At 43.1% G+C, this 24,314-nt stretch overlaps 1 protein-coding gene, 1 long non-coding RNA gene and 1 other non-coding gene across 5 annotated transcripts in view; 2 read left to right on the forward strand and 1 right to left on the reverse strand.

Annotated features, from left to right (window-relative positions):
- EYA2 (EYA transcriptional coactivator and phosphatase 2) overlaps window positions 1-3,132 on the reverse strand; it is a 266,855-nt gene extending 263,723 nt beyond the window's left edge. For 2 of the 3 annotated variants that reach the window (XR_011466464.1, XM_070381086.1), the window contains exon 1: window positions 2,599-2,842. The gene's annotated coding sequence lies outside the window, so the exon portion shown is untranslated. Of the gene's footprint in view, window positions 1-2,598; window positions 2,843-3,089 lie in introns of those variants that run through there. The other variant, XM_070381088.1, reaches the window with a different exon arrangement.
- LOC138990397 (uncharacterized) overlaps window positions 3,038-24,314 on the forward strand; it is a 45,760-nt gene continuing 24,483 nt past the window's right edge. The window contains exon 1 of the long non-coding RNA XR_011466465.1: window positions 3,038-3,165. This is a non-coding gene — a long non-coding RNA (uncharacterized lncRNA). The remainder of the gene's footprint in view (window positions 3,166-24,314) is intronic.
- LOC138990593 (U6 spliceosomal RNA) lies at window positions 7,299-7,402 on the forward strand. The gene has a single exon (XR_011466720.1). It is a non-coding gene; the product is annotated as a U6 spliceosomal RNA (small nuclear RNA).

The following is a 24,314-nucleotide window of genomic DNA, read 5'->3' on the forward strand; positions in this document are numbered from 1 at the left end:
GACACCTAAAAAACATCTGGTGGAAGGAGTAAGAATGAGTCCTCGTTTTTTGGAGCTGGTTACGGTTGGCTTTCTGCATAACTCTGGTCTCCTGCGCCTGACACAAGTTATCTTTGGAAAAGTAACTGAAAAAATAAGGAAACGGTTTCTTCTTTGTGGGAAAGGAGTCATCTTGTCCTGGGGGAACCAAAAACGTCTTAAAGTGGACGTGCCTGAATTGTGGATACTTTTCCCCAAGCTGCCCAGGATCTCAGTAGCTCGCTCAACCTAATTCAAAATGTACTCAGCTGCACCACAAAGCATTTATTTTGTTTTTGGTCTTTTGTGTGAGTGTGTGTGTGGAGGACTCTTTTGCTCTCCCAACAGCAGCTAGCATTTTATCAATTTATCCGTCTGGAACAAGGCTTGCGATCTTTTACATGCAATTTAAAGCAGAAGTAATACTGCGTATTTGAAACAGCGTGTCTTGGGTGTTTTTGCCAAATGGTAATCCTATAACAAGTCAACAAATCATATTTCTTTATGATGTGTTTAATACAACACAAAAGGCATGAAAAGAAGATTCTAAAACACCAGGGCTGAAAACATCTGTTTTTCTAAATCTCAAAGTATTGGGATAATAACATTTTGTTGTATTGTCTTTAGCTATTTCATATTAGGAAAGATGTATGTGTTTATAGAATATTCTCATACATACAGTCACTATACTCAATAGATGAGCTATTTTCAAGACAGGAAAAATGCTGAGACCTTTAAGGTAAAATAGTTTATCATATTGTGAACCTACAGTTACAAGACTGGAGTGACTAACTAGGTATGGGACACATGAAGTGCTTTTTTAAAAGGTCAGGTCCCTTCAGATCTAGCCACATAGGTCGAAACTGCAAAATTTAGAATTTCCTCAAAAGGCAAGGAGATTTGGGATACAAACAGGAGTTTATGCTTAGTCTAAAGTAAGATTCATACTGTCGGCATTTGTTACATAAATTACTAATTAAGTTTTCCTAGTCTGAGTATGTCTAAATGCAAGGAAGTATAAAGTTTAAGGGGCTTAAAGTGATGGGGAGAGAAAGGTGGGGGAAAAAAACGAAACTTTCTTGGGCAAAAAAAAAAAAAAATCTTGCCTGAAGATTTTTTCACAATCATTATTTTAAAAAGGAGGTTCTCCTCTCCGCCTCCAACTCCCCTCCTCCACCCCGCCGCCCCCCAAAGGACCATAGGCTGGTAAGGCGGCTACTAGCTCAGACTAGAAGTAGAAATTTCACTCAAGCAGGAAAGGGCTCGCGAAATGAACAGATTCGGCTTGAAATACAATTGTCCGCTGGTTATAATTTCCTTTGGAAGGGAGCGCCCTAACTCAAACCTAATTCAGCACTCAGATTCTCACTTGATGTTTGTAAATCATTCTACCTTGCCTCTGCCTTGCCCACAACACCCAGCTCCGATGCTCACTCATTCCACTGCGCCCCGTAATTAAAAGGTACCTCCACCAGGGGTGATTTATATATACCTCAAGGTTATTTTTAAAAAAGTAATTCGAAAGATTACGTTGCATTTCGGGGGAAGAAAAGAAAAAAGTTATCCATAAAGTCGCAGCATCAGTCTTGCTTTTTAAAGAGCAAGCGTGCATGCTGTCAACTCTTAGCCCCAGTGAAGCTTCGAAGCTTCGCTAAAGGAAAGTAGGAACCTTAAACCGTCAAAGCGCTTCCCTTTCACGCAGCTGAGAATTTCGCGTATTGAGGATTTGGGGATGCGAAAGTTTTTCCCGGTCAAGCTTTCCTAACATTTCTTAATTGTATAACCTATTTGTTTGGGGACAGGAGATAGATTTAAGAGCCATCACGGCCGTTTAAACCCCAGGCTGCTCTCTAAAAAAAAAAAAAAAAAAGCAACAACCCCATTCCATTCTCCGCTTTGTCCCATTACAGCAAACTCTCGCTTCCTTCTAAACATCCTTCTGATGTAAAGTTTTCTAAGTTTCAGCTCCACCTTCAGCTAGCGCCCGGACGCCGGTTCCGGTACAAAGCCCGGAGAGCTGGACCATAGCTGGCCGAGCGCAGATGGATTTTTTTTTTTTTTTTAAGAGATACAGCTAGAAAAAGGTTCAGGGGGCCATTCCAGCCCCATCCCTGGGATTCCAGCCATTTGCTCCGTTACCCCATTACCAGCGCCCGAGGGCGTGAGCTTGGCTCCCGGCTCCAGGCGTCTCTGGGTCCGATAAGCGGATCGCCGCTCATCGCTAACCACCCGGGCCATAAAACGAACCAAATGCGGAGGACCCCGGCGAGTCTGAGCGTCATGCACTTGTCCCGCGCTGGAGCGCACACTTCAGGGTCGTGGCCTTCCGGGCGAAAGGGGAAACTGAGGCCCCGGGACCGGCTTTCCCTAGATCTGCGCGCTCTCCCCGCTGCCGTGTGCCTGAGACACCCTGGGAGCCCCGGACGCCGCGACCCTGCCGGTGCGCCCTCGAGGGCCCCGACAGCTGCGGAGGCCCCGGCTGGCCGAGTGCGAGAGAGAGGCTCCAGGCCAGGGGGTCCGGGTCAACACCAGCGAATCCCCGCAGGCAGGCCCGGGCTGGGCGCCGCGGGCGGTACTCACCGCGCGCAGTGGAGAGGGCGCCCGGGCGCGGCGCGGTGCCGGCGACCAGGCGGGCGCGGGTCGGACGCGGCCGGGCTGACTGCGGCGGGCACGTTGCTGCCTCTGCTGCCGCCACTGCCTCCGCCTCCTGGGCTGCCGCGGCCGCTGCCTGCGCGGGGAGGACCGGCCCCTTCCCCTCCCTCGGCCGGGCCCTCCCTCTGCCCCCGCCCGGGTCCCCGCGCCGCGACGTGGGCGCGTGGGGGCGCCGAGGCGCGGCGCCGGGCTCCGCGGGCGCGCACACCCCCGGCGGCTGAACGCGGGGCGCGGGGCTCCGGCCCTGCAGCTGCCTCGGCGCAGCCCTCGGCGCCTGCCGCCCAGCCGGACGCGCTCGCTCCAGCCGGTCCTAGAGGAGGCGAGGTCTCAGCCTCCTCCCCACCCACCGACACCCACACCTCCTCTTTCGGCAACCCAGGCGCGGCCCCCCCAGAAGAGAAAGACTGCTTGGAAGGGACCTCAAGGGTGACACTGCATTCACTCATTCAGCCACCTCTTCATTCATTCCACATCTGTGGACCATCTATGTGCCAGGTACAGCTCTTGGGAGATTCAGCTAGAACAAGTCAGACTAGTTTTGTTCCTTCCCGGAACTTAACTGGGAGACCGTAAACAAACAATCAAGTAAAGAATCAAGTCAATTTCAGAAAATTATAATTATTATGGCGGAGGGGAAGTATGTGCTGGGGCAAGGGAACAGGAATCTTGGCTGGAGTAGTCAGGGAAGACCTCCCTGAGGAGGTGACGTCCGTATGATGAGAAAATGTCATTTCTGAAGATATCTGTGGGAGGAGAGTTGGAGGATCTCCTTTGACCTGTTTTACATGTAGGAGGAACCGAGGTCCCAAGAACTTAACTGGCTTACCTAAAGTCTGGTATAATGCCCTCCACACATACCCTTAAATGAAGGCACCCCACTTCATCCTCTCCTCTTTCAATCTTCCCCATAATAAACTGTCATGAACAGAGCCTGTACAGCATTTTTTCTTCCTCTCACCCACTTTCTAATGTTCAGGAAGCCCTTTATAAGCACCCAGGCTGCTTCAATCTGAAAGCAATGTCAACCACTGCCATTTGTTAAGCTCAAGCAATCATATTTTTCTGGGATCAGGATGCCCAGATAAATGTGAATTATAGAAAAACAGAACTAACTTTTAGTATAAGTATGTCCTCTGCAATAGGTGACACATACTTTTACTAAAAATGTATTCACTTTTCTCTGAAATTTCAATTTAACTGGATGTCCATATTTTTATTTGCTATATCTGGCCTCCCTACATCCATCCAGTTTGCAGGACATTTCCTTGTCTCCTCTGATCCCCCAAAGAGACCAGAAGGTAGATGCTGCTAGCATGCCTATTCTTTAATTTTTAAAAAAAATTTTTAATTTGGCTTCCCTGGGTCTTAGTTGTGGCACAAAGGATCTTCAATCTTCGTTGCAGCATGTGGGATCTAGTTCCCTGATCAGGGATGGTACTGCGGCCCCCTGCATTGGGAACTTGGAGACTTAACCACTGAACCCACCAAGGAAGCCCCTAGCATGCCTGTTTTACAAATGATCATCTAAGCTCAAAGAGAAGGCAGAAAATGTCTGAGTCAGGGTTGAAGTTCAGATCAAGCTGACTTCAAAGCGCTTGCTCTCAAGATATAAAGCCTGTAACTCCACCTGTGGGGTTACTGGGAAGACAGTGAAACTTAACCCTTGGGTCCCTTACTTGCTATGCCTCTTTGTAAGGCCCTGACAGGGACCTAGAAATCTATTCATGGGTCACCTGTTCATGTGAAATTTACGAAAGTTGTTTGCTTTTGTTAGTGGCAAGCGGCAGAGCCCACCATCTCTCTCCACTCTGATTCCCCCTGGAGCACTTGACCTTGAATAGGGTGTATGGGAGTGGCCACTGGCATCTCAGAGATCCAGCGGAAGGGAAGAGGAGTTGGGAATTTGTGATGTTGGTGGAATTCTTCAGCTTCTTAAAATATGCCTGTCGTGATTTCTTTTTTTTTTTTAATAATTTTATTTATTTTATTTTTGGCTCTGCTGGGCCTTTGCTGCTGCACAGACTTTTCTCTAGTTGTGGCGAGCAGGGGTTACTCTCTAGCTGAGGTGTGCAGGCTTCTCATTGCGGTGGCTTCTCCTGTTGCAGACCACGAGCTTTAGGCCATGCAGACTTCCGTGGCTGTGGCTCCCAGGCTCTAGAGCACAGGCTCAATAGTTGTGACACACAGGTTTAGTTCCTCTGCAGCATGTGGGATCCTTCCAGATCCGGGATCGAACCCATGTCTCCTTCATTTGCAGGTGGATTCTGTACCACTGAGTCACCAGGGAAGCCCCTGTTGTGATTTCTTAATTCAAAGAAATTTCGTACCTAATTTCAGACTCATAATTTCGTATTCTTTTTCTTAAGTAAAAGGCCCTCAAGTTGTATAAGCAGCGGGCCCTGCTCTACCAGGAGCCACCTCTGGTCAAAACTTACTCCATCCCTTTTCTGCTCCCCAAAATTCAGGCATGCGAATCTATTAATATTCAGTGAACACGGTTATTCTCCTCCAGTGACATGGCTGAGGTTAGATTTCCTGTTTCTGGATGAAGTTAACTCTCCTGCTTTCTAGCTGCAGGATGTATATGTGTATTTGGCCTAGACTTTCTCATGTCTAAAATGGAGATGGTGACTTACATGTGTCCTACTCTTTGCGATGCCATGGACTGTAGCCCATCAGGCTGCTCTGTCCAGGGGATTTTTCAGGCAAGAATACTGGAGTGGGTTGCCATTTCCTTCTCCAGGGGATCTTCCCCACCCAGAGATCAAACCTGGGTCTCCTACATTGCAGGTAGATTCTTTACCAAATTAGCCATCAGGGAAGCCCTGGAGAAAACAGTACCCATCTTACATTATTATTGGGATGATTCACTGAGATCATGTTCCTGAACCTGTGACTGTAGTTGGGCACGAGCATTGTTCTATATATATTGATATTACTGTACAAACTTTGCTTCCCATAGCATCTTTGCAAAAAGTTCTAAGTCATAATAGACTGAGCATCTTAATGCTCTCCAGAGGTGTTTAATTTATCTGGGTCCACAAGCCTTCATAGAATGTTGTTTAATTTATTTTTTAAAGATATTTGTTTATTTGGCTGCACTGGGTCTTAGTTGCATTATGCGGGAGCTTTCTTTGTGGATTCTCTAGTTGTGGTGCTTGGGCTCTGTAGTTGCACGTGGGATCTTAGTTCCTGACCCGGGATCAGACCCACGTCCCCTGCATTGCAAGGCAGAATCTTGATCACTGGACCGCCAGGGAAGTCCTAGAATGTTGTTTAAATAGTGGCAGTAAGCAGCCTTTTTTTTTTTCTAAAGTAAAAGAATGGAGTAGACGGGAATAGAAAATATCAAGTGAACTGCATGCAGAGTAAGACTGTGTGTGTGTGTGTGTGTGTGTATACTGGGTCAGGATGTGAAATGTGTTCCTTCTTGCAAATGGTGGGCAAAATGGTGATGAACACTTATTAACCAAGAGTACTCAATGGAATACAAAGGGTTAATCTATTCCTACCCGCCTTCGCCTTCTCAACTCTTTCACTAGAATCTGGCCCATTATCTCATAAATCGAAGCCACACCCTATGGCCCCCAGAGACAGAAACAGGAGGCAGGTGCTTATTAATTTTATGTTTTTCCTTCTCTTAGGGCAGTGGTTCTCAACCCTGGCTTGCACATTAGAATCTCCAGGGGAGCTTTTAGAAATCCCCATGTTGAGGCCTCACCCCAGACCAATTAAACCAGATTCTCTGGAGGAGGGACTGAGGCATCAGCATATTTTTTTAAGGTTCCCAGTGATTCTAGTGTGCAGCGGAGGGTGAGAATCCCCATGTTTGGGAGAAAAAGGACTTGATCACAGATTCACAGCAGATGAGATGGAAACTCAGATAAGATTTAAGGCACCCATTTCTTACTCAAGATCACTTAAAATCCAGCCCCCTTCCTATGCAGGAGCACTTCTTTCCTGTCCCTCTTTCCCTTGATTTCTTCTTGATAACTATTTGTCCTCATTTTATAATGACCAGAAAAATAATCCCAGACAAAATCTGAAAATGCTAACCATAACACAGATTCTTTGGAGTGTAGACCACAGGCATGCCTAACCTGGAGTAAAGTATTTTTTCCCCTAAAATCTTCCAAGTATAAATGTCCTCTGAAGCCAGAAGACCAGCTTAACTTTGAAAACAAAAACTTCACAAGGCTTTCAACGTGTATATACATATCCTACAAACACATACGCACTCACCATGCCAAATCATGCCTTATTCTAATCACATTCCTTTCCCATCTGTAAAAATCTCCTCTACAGAAAAAGCATCGTTTTTTTGTTTTAATGCATTCGTTTAAACCTTGACTTTTTCCAAAAAGGACTTGAGGTTGCATGCAAAAACATATATGTGGCAGCAGAATGAGAAAACAAGAAAAGCAGGTGAAGGGGAAACATGGAGAGGGAAAGAAAAGGCACTCAAGGGTGAGATTTGCATAAATATGTAGGGTAGGAGGTTCTGAGCACTTCTTGTTGGCGGACTGAGAATTAGATGCTGAGCTTCCTGGCAGTCAATGCAAAGGGGAAAATGCAATCGATTATATGAGTGGCTTTCAAACTTTATTGAACTCAAAAGTAAGCATATTGTGCTTGCTTTGGTAGCACGTATTCTAAAATTGGAATGATACAGAGATTAGCATGGCCCCTGGACAAAGATGATGTGCAAATCTTTGAAGCATTTCATGTTTTTAACATGAATTTAAAAGAAAAAAAAAAAACAAGCATGGCAATCGGTGGTTAGGACTCCTTGCTTTTGCTGCTGAGGGCCCGGGGTTCAGTCCCTGATTGGGGATCTAGGTTCCCACAAGCCACACAAGCGTACATAGAATCTCCATATGGAAATCAGAGTTGAAAAATCCCAGCCGCCTGCCTTGCACCTTTCTCCTGTGGGTACTTGTAAAGGGTCTTGAAGAAGCATCCAGAGCTCTGCAGAGTCAAGATCGGAAGCCATGGATTTCAAAGTGCTTCGCTGGGTTCATGATCCTCAGAGCCCGTAAGACAGAAACTAACAGAACTACTTGAACAAATCAGAATGCTTTCTGATACTGGGACAGGAGAGAGTGGAATGGGCACTATTTGTAATAAAGCATGTTTGGGATTAGCACATGCAAACTAGTATATGCAAGATGGATAGACAAGGTCCTACTGTGTAGCACGAGGAGCTACATTCAATGTCCTGTAATAAACCACAGTGGAAAAGAATATGAAAAAGAATATATATAACTGAATCACTCTGCTGTACACCAGAAGCTAGCACAACATTGTAAATCAACTATGTTTCAATTAAAAAAAACAGAAGCAAACATCAGGACTTCCCTGGTGGGTCCAGTGGTTAAGACTCCAACCTGCCAATGTAGGGGGCACAGGTTTGATCCCTGGCTGGAGAACTAAGATCCCCCATACTGTGCAGCATGGCCAAAAGATTTTTAAAAATCAAATCAATTATAGCATAAACCAGGACTGCTCCAGGCAGACTGGGACAGATGGCCACCCTGCCTAAACAGAACGACTTGGATATGTCCTGAGGACAAAGACATGTGAAGCTCCATCAAGTGATCACACAAGAGGCGGTGACAGCTTCCATGAGTAGACCAGGGGCTGTGAGCAATCCTCCTTGAAATTACAAAATCATCAACCTAACACTTCCTGATGTGGGTTGGGGCATTCCATCCACATCTCTGACGAGACCCCAGTCAGCACTCTGGGTCAGATCTATGGTTATTATGCAATATCACTGTGCTGAAAAAGGGTGCCCCGTACTGGGTGGGCTGACTTGATGGATTCCTACAAGCACATCAAGAGTATTTTCCCTGAAAGTCTGCAGTTCCTTATCTCTCACTCTGCTGGAATCTCTAGAATATCTGCCAGGGACCTCTTTGGCAGTCTGCTGAAGTCCAAGGACATTTACTCAGAAAAATGCTTGTATATATACAGAAATGCATATAACGCACATGGGGTGCTAGAAAACTGAATAATGATAAGAAACAATTTCTTATTTCTTACTGATAAGAAAAAGATTACCTCACATTGTTCACAAAAATTAACCCAAAATGGAAAAAAAAAAGTAACCCAAAGTGGATTAGAGCCCTAAAAGGAAAGCTTAGAACCGTAAATCTTCCAGAAGACAACACAGGGAGAAAATCATTGCAACTCTGAGGTCGGCTAACATTTCTTAGAGCACTGAAAGTACCAACCATGAACATCAGTAAACTGAGCTACATCAAAGTATAAAACCTTTTGTTCTTCAAAAGACAAAACTGAGAAAATGAAGAGCAAGCTACAGAATGGAAAAAATATAATACTTCTATCAGACAGACATAAAAATATAAGGGAAATATAACAATATATGAAGAACTTGAACAACTCAATAACTTTTCCAAAACAATTTAAAAAATGGGTACAACTTCTGAACAAACACTTCAGAGAAGATACATGAATAGCCAATAGGCACAAAAATAGATGCTCAACATCATCAATCATCATGGAAACATAAATTAAAAAATATAATGAAATACCACTATGTAGTCATTAGGTTGGCTAAAATTGAAAAGACTGACTATACCAAGTGCTGACAAGGATATGGAGCAGCTAAACTCTTATCCATGGCTAGTAGGAATGTAAAATGGTACAACCACTCTGGAAAACTGTTTTGCAGTTTCTCAAAATGTAAAACATCTCCCAGTCATGTGACCCAGCCATCTAACACCCAAGGGAAAGGAAAACACAAATCCACACAAAGATTTGTATGTGAATGTTGATAGCAAGTTTATTTGTAATTGCTAAGAATTGGAAACAGTGAAACTATTCATTAGCAGGTAAATGAATAAACAGATTGTGGTATATCCATGCAGTGGACTGCTGCTGCTGCTGCTGCTAAGTCGCTTCAGTCGTGTCCGACTCTGTGCGACCCCATAGACGGCAGCCCACCAGGCTCCCCCGTCCCTGGGATTCTCCAGGCAAGAACACTGGAGCGGGTTGCCATTTCCTTCTCCAATGCATGAAAGTGAAAAGTGAAAGTGAAGTTGCTCAGTCGTGTCCGACTCTTAGCGACCCCATGGACTGCAGCCCACCAGGCTCCTCCATCCGTGGGATTTTCCAGGCAAGAGTACTGGAGTGGGGTGCCATTGCCTTCTCCGAGTGGACTAGTACTCAGCAATAAAAGAAATGTACACACAGAACATAGATGAATATCAATATCATTATGCTGAAGGAAACTGCCAGACCCTCATTCACTCCATAAGGACTCAATGCATGATTCCAATTATATAAAATTCTCAAAAAGGCAAACTAATATACAGTGACAAAAAGCAAAGCAATGGTCACCTGTGGATGGGTGTGGCAGGAAGGATGGATTACACAAGAGCTCAAAGAAACTGTCGAGGATATGATGAGAAAGTCCAGTGTGGGGGGAGTTCCTTGGCAGCCCAGTGGTTAAGATTCTGCACTCCCAATGCAGGGGGATGAGATCAATCCCTAGTCAGGGATCTAAGACCCTGCATGCCATGTGGCAAACAAACAATAAAAGAAAAGTCCAGTTTGTGGATTGTATTGATGACTTCACTGTATATCTCTATCTATATATCTATACATCAAAAATGATACAATTAAACCCTTAAAATGTTCCCAAAGAGGTGACATGGTAAAGCGGTAAAGTATCCATCTGCCCATGCAGGAGATGCATGAGACTTGGGTTCAATCCCTGGGTCTGGAGGAAATGGCAACCCACTCCAGTATTCTTGCCTGGAAAATTCCATGAACAGAGGAGCCTGGCGGGCTACAGTCCCATGGGGTCACAAAGAGTTGGACAGTACTGAGCCACTGAGCACATACCTCCATAAAAATATTAAAATATTGTGACATAGTCATGTGAGTTCCTTTACTAATACATTAATAAAGGAGAAGGCCTTTAATTTTCATAATTTTGAAGTAATGCTGAATATAGAAGATATTTCAAGATGTTTGTTAACAACCATAATATGATATGAAAATGCCCATACTTCCTGCTGGTAACAGAGTTGAGGTCCTGTTCATCTGTTATGGTTTGTTGCCACATTCACATTTGAAGGGAGTGTTAATTTTCAGTTAGAGGTTGGTGAATATAAAGATACTTTTTTTAACATCCAAGTTTACAGACCCCCCTGAATTCTGCCATGCACCCCAAGTTAAGAAGTCTAGTTGGAAACAATCTCAGCTACTTGAGGGGAATAATTGCCCTAGAAGGTAAGCATCTTTAAACTCCAGAACAGTTCAGTTCAGTTCAGTTGCTCAGTCATGTCTGACTTTTGGTGACCCCATGGACTGCAGCACGCCAGGCCTCCATGTCCATCACCAGCTCCCAGAGTTTACTCAGACTCATGTCCATTGAGTCGGTGATGCCATCCTGCCATCTCATCTTCTGTCATCCCCTTCTCCTCCTGTCCTCAATCTTTCCCAGCATCAGGGTCTTTTCAAATGAGTCAGTTCTTCACATCAGGTGGCCAGAGTATTGGAGTTTCGGCTTCAGCATCAGACCTTCGAATGAATATTCAGGACTGATTTCCTTTAGAATGGACTGGTTGGATCTCCTTGCTGTCCAAGTGACTCTCAAGAGTCTTCTCCAACACCACAGTTCAAAAGCATCAATTCTTCAGTGCTCAGCTTTCTTTATAGTCCAACTCTCACATCCATACATGACTACTACCATAGCTTTGACTAGATGGACCTTTGTTGGCAAAGTGATGTCTCTGCTTTTTAATATGCTGTCTAGGTTGGTCATAACTTTTATTCCAAGGAATAAGCGTCTTTTAATTTCATGGCTGCAGTCACCATCTGCAGTGATTTTGGAACCCCCAAAGTAAAGTCTGTCACTATTTCCATTGTTTCCCCATCTATTTGCCATGAACCGATGGGACCAGATGCCATGATCTTAGTTTTTTGAATGTTGAGCTTTAAGCCAACTTTGTCATTCTCCTGTTTCACTTTCATCAAGAGGCTCTTTAGTTCTTCATCTTCAAACTCCAGGAACATTTAGAGTGAATTATAGAAATAGCTGAAACGGGAAAGCAGTTTTATCAGGAAGCATATTTTAACTAAGGTTCATAAATAAATGTGGAAATACTCAACAAAGTCAAAATCATCATATTAATATTTTTTGTTAAGAAGGAAATTGTTCATATTTAACAGTTTACATACTTTACGAGACTCATGTTTAAGTGACTTGGACCCATCAGAGTAGGATGTTGGTCAGACTTGTTAATTATCATGTTTAATGTTATTGAAGCACTGCTTAAATGTGAAATTTGTAAGTCAAAGTTGCACTAAGTTTATCTGTAATCATTTAGAACACATAAGAGAATCTAAGGTTTTCTGTATAAGTGTTATCTATTAGATTTATAAACCTGATTGAGAACTTCTCTGGTGGTCCAGTGTTTAAGAATCTGCCTGCCAGTGCTGGGGAGGTTTGATCTCTGATCTGGGACGATCCCACATGCCACGGTACAACAAAGCCCGTGTGCCACAGCTGCTGAGCCCGGGCTCGAGAGCCCTTGCTCTGCAACAAGAGAAGCCACTGCAATGAGAAGTCTGCACACAGCAGTGAAGAATAGCCCCTGCTCCCCGAAACTAGGGAAAACCTGTGCACAGCAACGAAGACCAGGCATGGCCATAAATAAATAAAGAATAAAATAGAGTCACTCTCTCTTTAAAGAAAAAAAAAAAAAAAATGGACTGAGAAGTAGAAATATTGAACAGTTAAAGTACTTGCAAAGAAAATCCAGGATATCAAATTTAGAAATGCAATTTCAAGTGTTTTAAGGCATTTAATTAGTTACGTTTTAAGTGGGACCAAATATTAATCCATGACTTCCTTAAAAACACTGGCTGAATTTTGTTATTTTGTTCTTAGAGCAATAGATTTGAAAAAGGAAACTTAAAAACCCAAGGGGGAGAAACTAGGTTTGGTAAGTTGTAACTTTAGTAATTCAAAATTATTTCCTAGAATTTGTGTACAGCTTATTCAGTACACAAAAAACCACTCAAACACATGTATAGCAGTATGGATGACTGAAAATGGAATGAGCCGCAGGAAATCCAGGATCCTGCTCTCATCTCATGTTTAGTTTTGACCTAAGTGTCCCCCTGTCCCCTTATTTGGGCCTCTGCCATGAAGGAATTAGCCACAAACACAAGAAAATTCTTTTTAGTGACCTAAGGAGAGGAAAGGTCATTTGTTACACTCGGATTAGGAAAAAATTTAAAATACTCAACCACTTAATTTTTCAAAACAGTGGAATCTAAACAAAAGCTATACTGGTGAACAAATGCAGATTCATTGCCAAAACCCCAGTTGGTTTGGACAACATTTCTTCCTGGTTCCTTCAACGGAGCTGAATCCCTTGGCCTTCCCTCTCCAACAGTGTAGAAAAGTCTCAAGGGGAATAAAATAGTTGTACTATAAACGTTCTTAACAATCTACAACAGTAATGGCAATTAAATACCCATATACAAAATTTCCTCCTTGTAGAATTACTGGGAAGATCAAGTAAAATAATATTTTTATAATCCCCCCAGTTGGAATCTTCTTTTACCAGATAATTTTCTTTTAGAATTTAATAATTGCATTGTTTTGGCTGTTGTGACAGAAAGACATTCCCCCAAAGTGGCTTTTATTCAATACGCTTCTCTTTCTCTTGCTTAAAAGTCTGGGTAGGCAGTGGATGGCTGGTTTGATAGCTCCACCGTCATGGGACCCAGGGTCCTTCTGTTTTTTCTGCTCTGCCATTGACAGGTGGCTTCCATTTTACAGTCCAAGATGGCTGCTCTAGTGCCAGTAATCACATCTGCATTCCAGTCAGCAGGAAGAGGGGAAAGCGCCGTAGGGCTCATTCTTTTCTCCTAAAGGATCTGCGCAGAAGTTGAACACATCACCTCCTTCACATTCTATTGACCAGAATTTAATGATATAACTATGTCTAGCTCCATGGGAGTTTGGAAAATGTGGATTTTATTTTTATTTAGGCAGATAGATAGTGCCGAACTAAATACAGTTGGCCTTTGAATAATGTGAGGGTTAGGCATGCTGACCTAGTCAAAAATCCAAGTATAACTTTACAGTGGGTTGTCCGTATCTGTAGATTCAACCAACCGGATTGTATGGTACTGTAATATGCTATTTATTGGAAAAAATCCATGTATAAGGGGACCCATTGCAGTTCAAACCCATGTTGTTCAAGGATCAGTTGTATTCTATTACTAAGGTAGGAAGACATACTGAGTGACAGCAGTCTCTGCCACATTCAACGCTTGACTATAGGTTATTGAGTTTCGTGTGCATGATTTCTCTTGTGTAATATCCCTTGTAAGTTCAAATTGGTGTGACCACTTAAGAGAAAAATTTGGAGATATTAATTAAAATGTAAAGAATAACCCAAGAATTCTATAATCTGTCTCCTCACTAGAGACCCAGGTTAAGGTAGTCTACAGTGAGCATGTACAAAAAAAATTTAATCAAACCTTGTTTATAAGAATAAGCAGAAGGAAGCAAAAGGCAACTGAAGAGAAATGGCTAAGTGCCCTGGTGTATTCATATTTGACAGCATTTAAGAAGAAGGTGAATCTATATGTATGAGAAATGTAATTTATGGGATGTCACAAATAATATGAGTGACAGTATTTATGTATGATAAAAAGAATAAACAAAAGATAAACTGACAAAGCTTTAGGTAGAATTACCAAGAAAGAGCGCCAGCCTCCTCTGTGCATGGAATTCTCCAGGCAAGAATACTGGAATGGGTAGAAAAGGCTCAAATAAATAAAATCAGTAATGAAAAATGTTACAACTGATACCACAGAAACACAAAAGATCATAGGAGATGACTATGAACAATTACATGCCAATGCATTGGACAACCTAAAAGAAATGGATAAATTCCTAGAAACATACAACCTACCAAGACTTAATCATGATGAAATGGAAAATCTGAACAGACTGATTACTAGCAAGGAGACTGGATCAGTAATCAAAAACCTCTGAACAAACAAAAGTCGAGGACCAGATGGTGAATTCTACTAAACAGTCAAAGAAGAATTAATACCAATCCTTTTCAAACTCTTCCAAAAACAGAAGAGGAGAGAACTCCCCTAAATACATTTTAAGAGTCCAGAATTACCCTGATAAGAAAACCAGACAAGGATGGTACAAAAAAAGAAAAAGAAAATTACAGGCCAATATTCCTGATAAACTTAGTTGCAAAATCTTTAACAAAATATTAGCAAATTGAATTCAACAATAAATTAAAAGCATCATACACCATGATCAAGTGGGATTTACTCCAAGGATCCAAAGATGGTTTAACATCCACAAATCAATGTGATACACCACATTAACAAAATCAAGGATAAAAATCATATGATCACTCAGTAGATGCAGAAAAAGCATTTTCAAAATTCAACATCTATTTATGGTCAAAAGAAAACTCTCAACAATGTGGATATAGAGGAAATGTAATGATGTGATATGATAAAGGATATATATGATAAGCTCACAGCTAGCATCAAACTCAATGGTGAAAAGGTGAAAGCTATCTCTCTAAAATCAGGAACAAGACAAGGATGCCCACTCTTGCCACTTTTATCCAACAGTACTAGAGGTCATTGCTGTTGTTGTTGAATCACTAAATCATGTCTGACAATTTTATGACCTCATGGACTGCAGCCTGCCAGGGTCCTCTAATCCATGGAATTTCCCAGGTAAGAATACTGGAGTGGCTTGTCATTTCCTTCTCCAGGAGTTTTTCCCCACCCAAGGATCAAACCTGCGTCTCCTGTTAGCTGGCAGATTCTTTACCACAGAGCCATCAGAGAAGCCCATTGGAGTCATAGCCAAAGCAACTAGGCATAGATCAATAGAACAGATAGAAAGCCCAGAAATAAATCCATGGGTATATGATCAATTGATTTACAACAAAGAAGCCGAGAATATACAATGGGGAAAGGATATTCTCTTTAATAAAATAGTGTTGGGAAAACTGGAGAGCCACATGTAAAAGAATGAAACTGGAACCCCTACTGAAATGGCAACATACCGGATGCAAGAAACATGATTGTAAATCATGTATCCGATAAGGTGCTAATAACCAAAATATATAAAGAACACACATATACATACAACTCAACAGCAAAAAATCAAACAATTTGGTTAAAAAATGGGCAGAAGATTGGAATAGACATTTTTCCAAAGAAGATATCAGATGGCCAGAAGGCACACGAAAGAATGCTCAACATCACTCATCATCGGGGAGACGCAAATCAAAACCAAATGGGCTGTCACCTCACACTTTTCAGAAAGGCTATTATCAAAAAGACAAGCAATAACAAGTGTTGACGAGGATGTGAGTAAATTGTGCACTCGTGCACTCTTAGTGGAAATGACGTAAATTGGTGCAAGCACTATGGAAAACAGTATGTTGGGTCCTTAAAAAATTAAAAAAAAAATAGAACTACCATATGATCCAGCAATTAATTAAAAACAAATTGTAAAATGGTCATTTTTCAAAAAGGAATTATTTTAGGGTAAAATGATCTATGCAAATCACATAGCACAGACTTGGTACATAACACAGTGCTAGCTATCCTTGTTCTATTTTTAGGTATGAGATTTTCGGATAAAATCCACTTCCCAGGAGGTAGGATTCCTGGTTTTATCACTGCGTGCTGTGTGTCTGCCCCTATTTCTGATTTCCAGGGCTCCTCTAAAATGAAGGGGTTGGACTAGTCTTTCTCAGCATTAAAGTTTTTTTGACTTGAAATATTTGCAAAAGTCCTCGCAAATCAATTCTATTAGTTTTCTATTGCTGTACAGCCCCAGTTATCACAAACTACATGGCTTAAAACAACACACACTTACTAGCTCCGTTTCTGTGGGTCAGGAGTCCGGGTTCAGTTTCACTGAGTCCTCTACACATCTCACTGGGCCACAGTCAGGGTCTAGCCAGGCAGCGTTTTCACCCACAGGCTTAACAACTGGGGAAAGGACTTACTCCCAACCTCCTTCAGGTTTGTGGCACAATTCATTTCCCTGTGGTTGCATGACTGAGGCCCCAGCTCTTTAAAGGCCACCAACTGGAGGCCACTATCAGATCCCAGAGGCCACCTGCAGTTCCCTGCCACATTGTCCTCATCATAAGGGGTTCAGTTCACCATGGAGAGACCACATCCATCCTACAGAGTTCATGAGACAGGCTGAGACCAAGGACCTGGGACTCTTTGCTGCAGTGCTAGCACCTGGACAAACATCTCCTCTAGCAACAGAATACAAAGAAACTAAAGGGGCTAAATCAATCCCCTATGATTATACAGTGGAAGTGAGAAATAGATTTAAGGGACTAGATCTGATAGATAGAGTGCCTGATGAACTATGGACGGAGGTTTGTCCATTGTTCAGGAGACAGGGATCAAGACCATCCCCATGGAAAAGAAATGCAAAAAGCAAAACGGCTGTCTGGGGAGGCCTTACAAATAGCTGTGAAAAGAAGAGAAGCAAAAAGCAAAGGAGAAAAGGAAAGATATAAGCATCTGAATGCAGAGTTCCAAAGACTAGCAAGAAGAGATAAGAAAGCCTTCCTCAGCGATCAATGCAAAGAAATAGAGGAAAACAACAGAATGGAAAAGACTAGCGATCTCTTCAAGAAAATTAGAGATACCAAGGGAACATTTCATGCAAAGATGGGCTCGATAAAGGACAGAAATGGTATGGACCTAACACAAGCAGAAGATATTAAGAAGAGGTGGCAAGAATACACAGAAGAACTGTACAAAAAAGATCTTCACCACCCAGATAATCACGATGCTGTGATCACTGACCTAGAGCCAGACATCCTGGAATGTGAAGTCAAGTGGGCCTTAGAAAGCATCACTACGAACAAAGCTAGTGGAGGTGATGGAATTCCAGTTGAGCTCTTTCAAATCCTGAAAGATGATGCTGTGAAAGTGCTGAACTCAATATGCCAGCAAATTTGGAAAACTCAGCAGTGGCCACAGGACTGGAAAAGGTCAGTTTTCATTCCAATCCCAAAGAAAAGCAATGCCAAAGAATGCTCAAACTACCACACAACTGCATTCATTTCACACGCTAGTAAAGTAATGCTCAAAATTCTCCAAGCCAGGCTTCAGCAATACGTGAACCGTGAACTTCCAGATGTTCAAGCTGGTTTTAGAAAAGGCAGAGGAACCAGAGATCAAATTGCCAACATCTGCTGGGTCATCGAAAAAGCAAGAGAGTTCCAGAAAAACATCGATTTCTGCTTTATTGACTATGCCAAAGCCTTTGACTGTGTGGATCACAATAAACTGTGGAAAATTCTGAAACAGATGGGAATACCAGACCACCTGACCTGCCTCTTGAGAAACCTATCTGCAGGTCAGGAAGCAACAGTTAGAACTGGACATGGAGCAACAGACTGGTTCCAAATAGGAAAAGGAATACATCAAGGCTGTATATTGTCACCCTGCTTATTTAACTTATATGCAGAGTACATCATGAGAAACACTGGGCTGGAAGAAGCACAAGCTGGAATCAAGATTGCAGGGAGAAATATCAATAACCTCAGATATGCAGATGACACCACCCTTATGGCAGAAAGTGAAGAGGAACTAAAAAGCCTCTTGATGAAAGTGAAAGAGGAGAGTGAAAATGTTGGCTTAAAGCTCAACATTCAGAAAACTAAGATCAGGGCATCTGGTCCCATCACTTCATGGCAAATAGATGAGAAACAGTGGAAATAGTGACAGACTTTATTTTTTGGGCTCCAAAATCACCGCAGATGGTGACCGCAGCCATGAAATTAAAAGACGCTTACTCCTTGGAAGGAAAGTTATGACCAACCTAGATAGCATATTGAAAAGCAGAGACATTACTTTGCCAACAAAAGTCCGTCTAGTCAAGGCTATGGTTTTTCCAGTAGTCATGTATGGATGTGAGAGTTGGACTGTGAAGAAAGCTGAGCACTGAAAAATTGATGCTTTTGAACTGTGGTGTTGGAGAAGACTCTTGAGAGTCCCTTGGACTGCAAGGAGATCCAACCAGTCCATTCTAAAGGAGATCAGTCCTGGGTGTTCTTTGGAAGGAACGATGCTAAAGCTGAAACTCCAGTACTTTGGCCACCTTATGCGAAGAGTTGACTCATTGGAAAAGACTCTGATACTGGGAGGGATTGGGGGCAGGAGGAAAGGGGGATGACAGAGGATGAGATGGCTGGATGGCATCACCGACTCGATGGACATGAGTTTGAGTGAACTCGGGAGATGGTGATGGACAGGGAGGCCTGGCGTGCTGCGATTCATGGGGTCGCAAAGAGTTGGACACGACTGAGCAACTGAACTGAACTGAACTGAAAGGGGCTAAAAATAACCATACCTCTGTCCACTGGGGCAAATTATGTACAAGATAAAAAAGGCCACCAACGAACCCCCACTCCTGAGATGGCAGAAGCAAAAGCAGGGTTCTACCTGTGCCTGCACACACTGCCAGCAAGGGGTGGGCCACCTAAGCCACGCCTCTGGCCCCACCCACTGACCTGCTCCACCCTCTTAACCCTATTTAAGGGACGAGCCAGCCTTCTGCCAGGCCCAGCAGGGGTACCTGTTACTAGTTCTCCCTGTCTCATGCTACAGCATAAGGCCTTCCTGAATTTCTCATCTGGCCTCTTGCACATGCTAAGTCGCTTCAGTTGTGTCTGACTCTTTGCGACCCCATGGGCTGGAGCCCAGCAGGCTTCTCTGTCCATGGAATTCTCCAGGCAAGGGAGTGGGTATCCATTCCCTTCTCCAGGGAATCTTCCCCACCCAGGGATCGAACCCGGGTCTCCTGCACTGCAGGCAGATTCTTTACCGTCTGAGCCACCAGGGAAGCCCCAGCCTCTTAACAGTTTCTATAGAGGAAAGAGTGCAAGGACCTGGGTCAGTACCATTTGCACTCACTCTGGGGAGTTCATACTCACCATGGAGAGCTCACAGAGGTAAAGCTGTTTGCTTCAAGGCCAGAATCTCTCCCTCCTCTAGATCATGCTAGCAACAGGGTTCTCTCTCACACACACATGTAAAACCTTTATATACATATTTTATATAAAAATTCCTGTGAAGTTTTATATATGTAATAAAATATACTATTTACATTTATATAAATTATATGTGTATATATAAAATCATAGGAGTAACTCCCTTCACCTTTGCCATTTAATGTAACCTAATTAAGGGAGAGACGTTCCATCACCTTTGCCAAATTCTACTGGCTTGGAGGAAGTCACAGGGCCCCCGCCCCTGCAGGGGATGGAATTCTACAGGGCATTAACACCAGGGCAGAGATCATGGGAGCCATCTTAGAATTTCTCCAGCCAGGACATCTCTAAGTGGCAATTATTCAAACAATCCTCTTATCTTTCTTTTTTCCCCCAAGCCGCACAGCATGCGAGGTCCTAGTTCCCCAACCAGGGATTGAACCCACGCCCCCTGCAGTGGAAGTGCAGAGTCTTAACCATTGGACCACCAGGGAAGTCCCAATCCTCTGTCTTTCCACTGATAAAATTATTTAGACAGTGAAAGAGAGCGGAAGAAAGTGGATTTAACAGGAAGGCAGAATATCATTTAGACAAAATAGTTTTGCAACCAAGATGACAGAGCTTCACTGCTAGCATTTTTATTTTATGATTCTGAGCCTACTCTATACACTAATTTAAAATCGTTCCTTCAAGCCATAGAACACTGAAAAATACATATTTAAAGAGGATGTGAAACTGAATCACCTCTAGACAATTATTTTGAAAAATTAATTCCTGCCTGATTATATAAAAAAATCTAGTCCATCATTTGGATTCTATTTTCCCATAATTTTTTGTACAGTTATATTAAAAATTGAGGCTCTAGGTATCTCTGGCATGCTTAGAGGGCAAAGTTAAGATTGAAGGATCAAATAAAACGAGTCCCCTTTGAAATGTGCATTTAGGCAGGGATCATTTGCATGAAATGGTGTGAAGCAAGGATAGAAATTAACTTGATATTTATTATAAAAAATAGGTCAATATCAGCCACAAAGCAGGCTCAGATAAATGAATGGACAAGTGAATGAGGAAGGAAGAAGAATGGGTCTTCACATGGACAGTTGTGTGTAAGACTGAGTGTAAATTCTACCAAGATTATCAAGGTCTCCCTTATCAGGTGCTGAATTTGCAGTGCCAGGTTATAAACTTGCATCCCAACTGTACAAGAGGGCATCACTGTATGCCAAGGCAACTTTGGCCTCTCTTACAGAGACAAACAAACAAATCTGCAAATGCTTTTATAAGCTGGCCTCTCTTGTAGGGGAAAAAAGTTTGGCTGTTCTTCTTGGTCTCCTAGCAAATGGATGATTTGCCACAACAGTTAAAACAAATGTTTCTGTTAGGGAGCCACTTCCCAGGCGAATAAACATCTTTTGCAGAAGTAAACATTAAGGCCATGAGGACAGGGCAACATAAAGCCTTTCCAGTCAATGCTGCCAGTGAAGTTGAATTGTAGTTCCGTGTGACCGTGTCTAAAACAGGGTGGATTTTGTGTGCCCAGTGTTACCAAAAATTGTTTTTAAAAATTGGATGGCATCATGAATGAGACGAAAAACTTCTCTAACATCTGGATTTCTGTTCCTCCCCAAATAATTGGAACATCTGTCAATAATCGGCTTCTATTCCTGCCTAAACGGTGGCAGCTGATGGAGCTGACTAGTGGTTTTTCTCTTCCATTCACCATGGTTTCCACCACGCCCTGTGCTGTCTCTCCTGGGCTTCTTCATTCATGTATCTTTTCTCCTTGGCCCCTACAATCATTTGAACTTGCAGCCCTTAATTTGATGCATATCTAAGCTTTTCAACTTGCAAGCATCAAGGCTGACCCTCTGATTTTACAAATGGGGAAACTGAGGCAATCACATGGTTGGGTAGAGGCTGAACTAGGTGCTGGTCTTCTGACTTCTCAGTAATTCCTCGTTCTGCTGTGGCCCTGTTCCCTTTCTCCATATTCATTAGCAGGAGGTGAAATTCTTGAACTTTCTCTCCAATGAGGTAACTAAAATGTCTAACCGAATTTTCTCCTTTTAATTTGGAGAAGCCTTGGTTGCTTGGCATCTGTTTCAGCAGATAACCTGCTCTAAGTCTTTTAACTCCTCTAATTGGAATTCATCATCTATGGCAGGGTCTCCAATGTGAAGTAGGTCAGATTAACCATTGGAATTGAAGAGGACAACAGAGGAACTATTTCTAAGTATAATTTTTATCTAAAATAATAAGAAAGGCATTCAGCTCTACTAATACTGAACATTCCAGTTGTCAGTGATGCCCTCTCAGACTGTAGGTTAGATAGTCTTGGGTCCCTTAGGGATTTGAGAACTGCAGAGGGAAGAACTGGAGTTTTCTGAAGTTGAGAGGCTGGAAGCAACACACTTTCATTCATTCACTTACCTCTGTCATGTGTTGAAGGTAAGTCGATTAACTAACACTACTTAGACATTAGGGGCTTCCCTTGTGGCTCAGCTGGTATGCAGAGAAACCTGGGTTCGATCCCAGGGTTGGGAAGATCCCCTGGAGAAGGGAAAGGCTACCCACTCCAGTATTCTGGCCCGGAAAATTCCATGGCCTATATATACAGTCCATGGGGTTGCAAAGAGTCAGACAGGACTGAGCAACTTTCGCTTTCACTTAGAAATTAATAAACGCTACTTGGAAATTATTTGTGTGCTCTCTCCATTCTTGGACAACTGTTCTTTTCACTCTATATTTTTTGGAATATCTTTCACGTTGACAGTGGAGTTGATTACAGCAGCCCTTGAAATGGGTTTTTAGGTCTGGGGTGGAACTGAAAACTTTTCTCTTTCCCAGTCCCCCACGGTGAATCCTCTCCTATTGGTAGGTTCGGACTTTCAGATTCATGCCAGTCTGCCATTAATTGTGGACACTGTGGTCTCAAGCTGGGAGAGCAACCTGATGTACTGTCCTATTGCAGGCTGGCAGCCTCCTAGGGCCCTCTGGCAATAAGAGCTCAAGAGAGAGCACCCGATAATGGGTGGCATTTGATGAAGAATCTCACTGAATGGCCTTCTGAAGTGACTGTCCATGTGGAAGAGGCAGCTGAATGATACCAATTTGCTCTGATCAGCTGCCCTTATCAATCTGTGGGACCCAGGGCAATTGTACAAATGGAGGCCCACTTACCGTATGTCTAAATATTCAAATGTTAAATAAAGCTTTATCAAGTCTCCTACTTTTACAAATACACTGCCATGACGACTTGGATTGCCAGGTTCAGATTTAGAATTCTTGGACTTCTCCATGTTCTGGCTGGAATTTCACCCAGCCTATAGCCTACCTCCCTTTTCCTTCTACCTCTAACTCCTTCTACTATGAGGAGCTCCACGCACACGTTGGCACATGCCAGTGCCTATGTGCCAGCTCTGACCTGACCCCTGTGCTTGGCTTTCTCTGGGGCTGCAACATGTGGACCTTGCTGATGCCATCTGCTCGTGGGAGGATGGCCCTGGGGAGGAAGCTCAAACAGCCCTGGAAGGAAATTCTAGGGTCCAGAGTGGGTGGTCTGGGAGATGGTGTGTGGATTCTGGGTGGGCGCATCCCCTTCACCTCACTGACTCCTCCCCCAGGGAGAGGACACAGCTGGAGGAGGACCAGATGGGGGCTCTGTGGCCACTCTAGTTGTACTTGAACCAACCTTTCCCAAAAGGCATGCAGCCACCAAGTGGCTGAAGAGATGCCTTGGGGAGAAGATGGCGAGACTCACGCAAGCAGAGGAAGAGGGCAGAGTTCATGTTCCTCCTACTCCAGGCATTGGGTCAGCCACACACTTATTCAGGGCCTTCAGGGTGACGGTGGCACTTAAAAATGAGAGACAAAAGGATTGCTTTTCAAAAGAAAACTGGACTACAGAGAGATTATTTTGAAAACAAATGCTTGGAAAGATTCTTGTTCAGGGATTACTGTTGATATTTTCACATGGTTCAACATTATGTAAATTACCTATATAAATGCTCAAAACTGTACACAATGTAAAAACTTGGAAATGGCATTTTCTAATATAACTTAAAATCATCCCATTGTGTATAACGAAGCAAAACAACCTAGGGCTTCTCTGGTGGTGCAGTGGTTGGGAGTCCACCTGCCAGGGCAGGGGTCGCACGTTTGATCCCTGGTCTGGGAGGATCCCGTGGGCCCGCATGCCACAACTACCCAGCCCTTGCTCTAGAACCCTCCAGCTGCAACTACTAAGCCCCTGAGCTGCAACAGCTGAGCCTGTGTGCTACATTTACCAAAGCCCTCATGCCTGGAGCCCATACTCCACAAGAGAGCCATTGCAATGAGAAGCCCATGCACCACAACTCGGGAGTAGCCTCCACTTGCCACAACTCGAGGAAGCCTGCATGCAGCAATGAAGATCCAGCACAGCCATAAATAAATAAATAAATGTTGAATAAATTGTGAAAAAAATCATCTCAACCTAACATGTCAGGGGATTTTAAACTCATGGGTTAAAAGCATAAACATTCAACGCTCTTGAATCCATTTTCAAGAACAATAGTTTAACCTCAGGGAAGA

This window comes from Bos mutus, chromosome 13 (genome assembly GCF_027580195.1).
Source record: "Bos mutus isolate GX-2022 chromosome 13, NWIPB_WYAK_1.1, whole genome shotgun sequence".
Lineage (NCBI taxonomy): Eukaryota > Metazoa > Chordata > Mammalia > Artiodactyla > Bovidae > Bos > Bos mutus.